Raw genomic sequence first — 9,411 nt, 5'->3', positions numbered from 1 at the left:
GCCCAGAGAGCTTTGGCTATTGGGTGGTATAGAAATGTAATAGACTATTATCTATTATTATTATTATTATTATTTTAAAATTGGCCCCGCCCCTTTTGTCTTCAGTCCCGCCCACCACTAGAATGCGAGCCCCAAGGTCTTCTCTGAAACGCCCTTGGCCTGAAAGATGTTCTGCACCCCTGGCTTGCAGAGTCCAAACCCCCCGCTTCCCATGTCTCTTTCTCCCACTCTCGAACCTCAGTCTGTGGCTCTTTTCACACAGAGACACTCGCCCCCTCCTCCTGGCTAGGGGGCGGGAATCCCACTGAGTCATCACCAAACATCACTTCACGCCTTCTGGAAGATGCATCGCGCAGGACAGACAGAAGGAAGCACTACTGCACACAGTGCACAGTTAATCTATGGAACTCACTGCCACAAGATGTGGTGACAGCCACCAGCTTAGACAGCTTTATAAGGGGATTAGACCAATAAATGGAGGAGGAGGAGGCAGCGGAAGAGGCGGAGGTGGCTATCAGTGGCTACTAGTCAGGATGGGAATATGAGACATCCGAATACCAGTTGCTGGGGAACAACTGCTGGGGAGAGTTGTTGCACTCGTGGCCAGCTTATTGATTGATTTTATTATTGATTTTATTATTTATTTCATTTATGTATTTATTTATTATTGTCTTTATTATTGCCATTTATATACTGCCTTATCTGCTAAGAAACCATCAAGGTGGTGTACATCCATTTAAAACAACAAAACCTCAAAACAATACAATCAAGAGCATTAAAACAGCACAGCAGTGGGGGTTGGTGGCTCCAATGCCAGTGGGGCACTGAATCCACCGCCCCACTGGCACCACAGCTTGCATGGCTCCTTTAGAGTTCTGACGGGTTCTGACAGAAACTCGGAGTGGATTCACCGCCCCACTGCCATCGGAGCCACCAGCCCCTCTGCGGTGAAGGCATCAGAACTACCCTTTTTAAAAGGCCAAATGGAAAAGATGAGGCTTGACAGCTGATGGGCTTCCCGGAGGCATGTGGTGGCCCAATATGGCAAACAGGGTGCTGACCCAGGTAGGCCTTTGGTCTGATCCAGCAGGACTCTCCTGACGTTTCTATTGTACCACGTCCGGGGGCGGGGGGGAGCCAGAAATCCTGCGTTAAGCTGGAGTCTTGTGTTAGACCGCAAAGCATGCTGCCTCGGGCTGCTGGCAACTGCAGCCCAGCCACATCTGGAGGGGCGCAAGCAACTAGGCCACATGAGGCTCTGAGGCTGCCCTCCAACAGGCTGCGCAAAGTCTTTCCAGGGTGGGGAGTGGAGAAAAGCATGGCTCTTAGGGACTTTGGAAGTATTATCAAAATAATTTCAGTCGAACAACGGTAACAGCAAAACCAAAGCTGCCAGGTCTTGCCAGGATGTAAGCTTGCTTTCCAAACCCATCCCACGAGTGCTGTGTAGTTCTGCAAAGCCAGCAGATTCTGAAGCCAACAGAGATGGACGGAAGGTATCGTCTACCTAAATTGTATCTCTTTGGGGCTCATTTTGTAGCATCCATAGGAGAAAACCGGAGGATTTGTTCTCACTTGACTTTGACCCTTGTAATTTCTTCCAAGCTGCCACCTTCATTCACATCTAACAGCTCCATGGAACACCTGAGGCTCTTCTGAAATCAACCACATCTACCTCACCAGCTTTTCTCGGGCCTTCCGTCCCAGTATACCCTCCATGGCTTCCCTTTCTATTTAATTGTGTTTGTTTGTTGGCTGTGACCTGAAGCAAGCTTCTGTCAGACCCCTGATGCACATCCCCGCCCCCCAGCCCTGCTTCAAAATTGAGTCCTGGTTGAGACCTCTGCAAATCCGTCAGCCACTCCTCCTTCCCTCCCACCCGTGCCATGGGGCCTCTTGTCCCCCACACATGCAAATGTTATGTTTCCAGCTGTCAAAAGACGGGATCTGGTTAAAAAAATCATGAGCCTCTTTTAAAATAATAATGAGATTTTAAAAGGTAATCATACCTTGTGTTCTCTTTTTCTCTGCCTTCTGGTGTTCTAACCTTTTCAGGGGGAGCAGCAGCAGCAGGTATGTGGTTTGGAGCTTATTTTTCAACTGCAGTAATTGTGGGGGGGGGGTACAGGACCTTTTTTTCCATTTATGGTCCAGATTTTACAAACCAGAACACAGCAGGAGTTTCTGTGGCATAAAGGTTATGTGTGAGAAATGCAAGCACCGCCAGGAGCCGCCTCAACTATTGTGCTCTTGTTTGGCATGGGAAAGTCCTCCTTGATTGTGCCCTGTAAGTCAGGTCTGTCTGTTTCCTGCTCAGCCACCTGTAATAACACCCAAAATCTGCCCCCACCCACCCACCCACCCAGCAGGCACAACCACCAACATTTCACAAGTGAAAGTAGGGGCACACTTGTAACACCCCCTTCCACATACCAAAAGCCCCCTGCCCCCATTATTCACTGCTGTGTGGGCTGTATGCCACGTTCTTTTACTCGGCATGGTCCTCCCTCAGTGTAAACACCAAGATGGCGGCGGTCCTGCCTTCGGCTAAAGACCTATTAGGGAAACAGAACTGATCCCATGCTGCCACAGGTGCAACGTGCCCCAGCACGTGCCACAGCCAGTGGTGCTTTTCAGGGCAGGACTTGGAGCGCAGGATGAGCAGGAGAGCCCCCAAATGCAGCAGGGCTGGCTGAGCACTTTTTGAAGTGTGTGACAGAGTCACGTTGGCATAAGACATAAGGGAAGTCACGCTGCATCCCACCAAAGGCCTGTCTAGTCCAGCATTCTGTTCACACGGTGGCCAACCGCTGCTTTTCCAGTGCCTCTGGAAAGCCCACAAGTAGAGTTGGAGTGCAAATAGCACCCTCCTGCTCGTGTTCCCCAGCAACTGGCATATGAAGACCTCCGACACTGGAGATAATATACAGCTCTCATGACTAGTAGCCAGCCAAGGTGGTGGCCATCACTACATCTTCTGGTAGCAAATTCAAATTCCATAGCTTGACTCTGTGCTGCTTGAAGAAGTCCTCCCTTTTATCTGTCCTGAATCTCCCACCATTCAGCTTCATGGGATGATTCCAGAGTCTAAAATAACCAAACTGCACCACTGAGCACTGCATGGCTCCTTAGCGTTCAAGTGTATACATGTATATGCATGTGCAGCTGTTTTGAACTGCTTTAAAAGTTACATTTTTTTAATTTTGTAAGTCACCTTCAGTCTTCCCCCCTGCTTTTTTTTAGACAAGAAATTTAATAAATAAATAATACATAATAGAGACAGGATACATGCTCAGAAATTTCTGTTCTGGGGACCTTGGGAAAGAAGTTGAAGCCTGAAGCATTAAAACTCTAGCAAATTACATTGTTTTAACAAGGCACATCTAGGAAAGAAAAAGTGGGAAGGGACTGGTAACGAAAACTGGGACAGTTGGAGAAAATGCCCCATGGTCAGGCTACCTCTGTTCCTCAGGCTGGCAGCGAAAGAGCACACAGTTGGAGGGGTGCCTCACAGCGCTCCTGGTAACATCACACAAGCCACCGCTCTCAATTAATGCAAACTATTTACACGTGAGCATAATGTGGGGTTGGAGAAACGATATGATACATGAGCACAGGTCCTTCTTGCGGAACATCTCTTAACTGGCAGTGCCTATGTGCAGCTCTTAACAGGGGTGATCCTGTCCCAGCACATCTGGGACTGAGGAGAGAAAGCATTAAAAGGCATTTCCAAGGACATCCGGTCCCATGTGGAACCAGTCCTAAACTGACAGCTCTTCCATTATGAAAACCAGGGGGGGGGGACTACCACTTTTTGTAGAGAACCTTACCGTCTCTGTCTCCCTCCATTTCCATGCGTGGAATCCATCAATTCACAGACAGGGTTGAAGGAGCACAGGTTCCCCTCCATCTCACAGTTGGGGGTTTTTCTCTCCCCAGCAAGCCCCCCAAAATAACATTGGGCATTGAGGGGGGAACTCAGCCTGTAACAATGTATCCAGACCTGCCAAAAACATCTTCATTATTCTATCTGTGCATCAAAACCATATCAACACTGTCTTGTTTTTTGATGATCCCTAAGCTGCTCTGTGAGACTTTCCAGCTGAAAAGCTGGACAAACGGGCTTTAAATAAACAAATACATATCAGAGCGTGCTGTGGAGTCCTCTCTGGTGTGGCTGTACACCTGTGGAACTCCTTGCCTCTGGAAACATACCCAAGTCAGAGCCTAACCATTCCACATGTCTAGCTATTGTGGGCACAATCCTCCAGGATGCAGTCCTGCACCAGCACAGTTGAAAGTAACAGTAGCTCCTCTCCTCTCCTTGAATTTATCTAATCTCCCTTTTTAAGGCTCTCTGTGCTTATGGCCATCACAGCATCCTGCTGCAATGTGTTCCCAAGGTTAATTATAGGTTAATTGCCCTTGGTATTAAGATAACAACAGAAACAATAACAACAATAATAATACATATTTTATACTGCCCTATTTCAAAAACGCCTAATGTAACAGGATATGTAATCAGAACAATAAAACAACAATATCAACTACAACAGGAAAAAGCAGGAAATACATAACACAGAGCTCACATCAACCAGCTTAATAAACCAGTTTAAATGCCTCCTGCTGGTCTTTGCCCTGCTGCTAATCGGTTCTATTACAACACAAGCCATGATTAGCTACTGCTGCCCTATCACCCCTCCCCCCATCTCCTTGACTACCACCCTTTTCCCCAGAAAGCCCTCAATTCCCATCTGCCTTCACACAAACATTCCCCCCCACCATCCCCCACTGCAAAAAAAAATCTCCAGATTTGTTCCGACAAGAAGATGTTGTCTCAAGGTGCCAAAGAAAGCCACGTGATGGGTCAGAAGGACAGGCTTGTGCAGCTGGCATCCCCCCCGCCCAGCACCGTGGAAAGCGGGCTTCACCGGAGACATGAAGAGACCTGACAGCGGGTCATCCGAGCCCACGTTCTTGACTTGAGGCTGAGGGCCCCTCAGGAAATCAGTCTGGGGGGGCTTAGACCGTGCAGGAGCCAAAAGCAAGGAATTTCCAAGTACCCGGCTCTGCCACACAAAACAAACACTCATCGCCTCTTCTAACAACGTGGCAATGGTCTACTTTGCTTGCATGGGCAGGAGGGGAGTTGGGAGAAAGCTGAAGGAGAGGCCGTGGACTGTTGCTGGGGAACCCGAAAGCCTTCTTTTGGAACACACACACACACGATCGCTGGGTTCACACAACATGACAATCCACACTCAAGGTTGAGATGGGTTGAGTGTGTGTTGTTGTTGAACCGTGGGTTGTTGTTGAAATGTGGGTTGTTGTGTTGTGTGAACCCAGCCATGCTATCAAACCATGGTTTGTTAACCGCGAAGAACCCACGAAGATAACCCATGATTTGCTGTTGGGTTGCAAACTGTGAGTTGTTTGTGGTTAACAAATCATGGTTTGTTAGCATCGTTGGGTTCACAGAACATAACAACCCATGGTTCAAGGACAACCCACACTCAACCTTGAGTGTGGGTTGTCGTGCTATGTGAACCCAATCTCAGAGTCACGCCTCCCCAAATGCCCTTCGGCTTTGCTCTGGAACCGCATAGGGAAATTGCTGTGCTTTCCCCTGCTCAAGAGAGAACAAACTAATTCAGAGCCCTCACATCTGTCCACTGCCGATGCTCCTGCCCCCTGTTGCTCCTCCTAGGCCTGTTAAGAAATAGAAATAGGTCTGAGAACTGAGATTATATCAGGCACTGGTTTAATGCAGCCTTCCCCCAACCTGTTGTCCTCCAGATGTGTTGGACTGGAATCCCCATGCATATGGATCAATGGCTGTGCTGGTTGGGAATGATGGGAGCTGCAGTCCAACACATCTGGAAGGCACCAGGTTGGGGTGGCTGGTCTAGTGCTACTGGCTGCTACTGTCACAAAAGCTACAAGATTCCCCATGATGTGTAATTAAGTTATGGAACTTCCTACCACAAGATATTCCTGGCCTAGATGGCTTTCAGCAGGGACTGGATACATCACTGAGGAGGGGAAGTCTCTTTCAAGAGCTATTAGCCACCATGATAAAACCTACATGTTCAGAAGCAGTCTACCTTTGAATACCTGTTGTTTAGGGAGTAGGAGAGGGCTCTTGCCTTCACACCCTACTTGTGGGCTTCCCAGGAGGCATCTTGTTGGCCACTGTGGGGAAGTGAGCACTGTACTGGATGCCGCCCACCACCACCCCAGACACACACACATACTTTGGTGTAATCCAGCAGCCAGACTCTTCTTAGACTGCACTGTGCAAACATTGATGTTGGCATTAGACCCAGAATCCAGCATCCCAAGGCTCTCTGAATCCATGTAAAACAAATACATCAGTTTTCTAGTCCTTATGCTCTGCAAGGATGCTGCCCATATCTTTCAGAGATCACCTCGAACACAGCCAGGTGCAGTGTTGCCAGGTGAAACCTGAGAAAATGAGAATCATAGAATAGTAGGGTTGGAAGGGGCCTACAAGGCCATCAAGTCCAACCCCCTGCTCAGTACAGGACTCCAAGTCAGAGCATCCCTGACAGATGGCTGTCCAGCCTCGTCTTGAGTGCCTGCAGTGTGGGAGAGCCCACCGCCTCCCTAGGTCATTGGTCACATTGTCGTATTGCTCTAACAGACAGGAGGTTTTTCCTGATGTTCAGCCGGAATCTGGCTTCCTGTCACTTGAGCCCATGATTCCGTGTCCTGCACTCTGGGATGACGGAGAAGAGATCCTGGCCTTCCTCTCTGTGGCAACCTTTTGAGTGCTGTCATATCTCCAGGAGGGAGTTAAGAGGGATGAATTCCAGGGGTCATGGAGAGGTCATGTGCTTCAGTGCGCCCAGCATAGCTCCTTCAGCCTTCTTCCACCATGCAAACAGAAAGGAGGAAAATAAACAAATACAGGTGGATTAGCTTGATTTGCCTCATTTATTTGGTTTTCCACTGGTGTAAAATTTAGACTAGTTCTTTTTTTAATAGCACTCACTATTCACACATCTGACCTAGGACACACACACACACACACACACACACTACCTCTTCCTCTCCACTTTCAAAGGAATCGCAGTTCTGCCAAGTTTGTAACAATTGCTGGAAGACCCCTGCATTTCCGAGGAAGACAACAAAGGGCTAAGGCAATGGCCGGGCAGGGGGCGGCGGAGGGGGGGTACATTCAGCAGTTTTGCTGTTCATCCTGGCGCTCCCTAAGCAGGTGGTGATGAATTATCCATGAGCATCTGAGACACCGGGAGCTGCTCTGCTTCCTGGGGAAGAGACTGGACTCCCTCTTGCCTCTCCCACCCCACCCCAACCCAGTCCCTTTCTCCCAGGTCCATCCTCAGCACTCTACCTTTAGGGGTACCACAGCACCATCCTTCCACTCTCTCCTAACAACACCCCCCCCATGGGATCTCAGTGTAAACTGCTTTCCTCCCCATAGAAACCTCAACCCCTTCCCCTCCACCACACTTCTGCTGAGCCCCTTTGGGCAGGATTAATCTATGCCGCTGTCTCATTAACATCTAATTAATCATCCATTAGCAGTCCCAGCGGCTGTCACGGCAGCCCCCGTAAATTAATCTTACAGGCTGTACACCAGAGCCCTGATTAAACGGCGCAGGAGGTCACCCCATCAGCAAAGTTAACACGCTGGATTGCTGGGGGGGGCATCTTGGAGGAGTGGAAGGAAGCAGAGCTGAAGAACACAGCGCATGTAGCGCTCGCTGGCTAGATATGTTCCACACATGGGTCTCGTCGTTGTCTTTTTAATAAAAGCACCATCCCGCCATTTACAGAGGGGGCAAACTGAAATCAAACTTAGGCCAAATTGTCGTACGGCCCACCTGCCTCTGTTTAGCCGATGGACGGTCTGTACCATCTGGTCCCTGCTCCTGCCTTGGAGAAATGATTGCTGCCCACTGGGACCCGATTTTTGCCTCTGGGAGATGCTGCGTTGACGTCCTGTTAGTGTGCACTGCTAGAATCATCATGCCCCAGGACTGGGCTCCCTCCCCAGGGTCCTCTAGACGCTGAGTCTGTGAGCAGGGAAATGAAAGGCCTCTGATCTGGGCTGGAGTGCACATGCAAGCAAAGCAGAGGTGTTGAACCACTTTCAGTGTGTGAGCCAAATCCAGGCGTGGAGACCCTCTTGGGAGCCGCATTCCAGCAGTTAGGCCAGAAGGAAGGCCTGCCTTGCCATTTCACACTCTGAAGCTGCCGAGATCTCTTTCGAATGGTCCGTAACATTTGGCAGGGCAAATGTCATTTCCACAGCCAAACAAACAGCCGCTCTCCTGGCTTTTAACCCGGCTCCGGACAGGCTGTTGCAGAGTCAATGGACACGGCAGATGGAGGAGAGATGTCTGCAGCATGTAACAGCCGTGGCTGGGAGGCCAAGCGGGGATTCATCTTTGGTTTGAGAAAAACGGTGTGTTGCCAGAATGGCCCTGCTTTCATCTGGAAATGTGCTCATTCCACAGAAGAAATGGCACTTTGCAGTCGCTTCAGTGTCCTTTCTCCCGCCGCAGCTCAAAACAGAGAAATAGACTCACCTTGTGCCTGGATGTCTGCTCGGTCAACATTTACAGCAGGAGGACAGGACCCTCTTTCAGCCCCAGGGCCAAGTTCAATTTTGGGGAAACTGTTGGGCCTGCAGGCAAAGGGGGTGGGGCCAAAGGCAAAAGGGGCAGGGGCAAAAATACAAAACATTCGAGGATGTTGTAGCTCAAAGCTCTTCCTGCCAGTCACTGAGCTTTAGGAGAGGCATTTCAACCTTTTAGGACAGCAAAAACAGGAAGCCAACAATCAGTGGCTAAGGGGGAAAGGGTGGCCAAAAACAGGATGAAAGAGGACATAGATTTTGCACTAAAATTGCAGCTGCTTGTTGATATGTATAGATGCACATTTAGACAGAATTGCCATCATTTAAAGAGAAAGACAATGCATTTCATCGCAGTAGGAAAGCCTCTGGCCACATGCCCTGTGCGCTTGCTGCTCAGGCTGCTGTCCAGGTGCTGCCTGCTGCAGGTGGGCCACGCCAAGGCCCGGCTCTGTTCTCCCTTCCTAGGGTTCCTTATCTGTAAACCAACTCAGACCTGGCAGCCCTTCAGGCAGAGGAAACCTTCAAGCTGAGGACTCTCCCCTGGCAGCCATTCAAACAGAGGACTGTGCTGCGTAATGTAATGCACATAGCCACCCTGGAACGACATACAGCCACAGTGGAATATCCTGGAGCATGTACAGAATGCCTTTCCTGGCTTCAACAGTAGTTGCACCCTAGCTTGCCGGGACGAAGGAGCGGGCCTCTGGGCTGCAAAGGCATGGGGCTCAGGCAGCCTTGAAATCTGGCATGGTGGGTCTTTAGAAACTAGAAAATTCTATTCC

This window comes from Heloderma suspectum, chromosome 10 (assembly GCF_057233095.1).
Source record: "Heloderma suspectum isolate Gila_16-S chromosome 10, 16-S_ref, whole genome shotgun sequence".
NCBI classification, from domain to species: Eukaryota; Metazoa; Chordata; class Lepidosauria; order Squamata; family Helodermatidae; genus Heloderma; species Heloderma suspectum.
The sequence above is the reverse complement of the archived record's forward strand: the minus strand, read 5'-3'. Positions refer to the sequence as shown.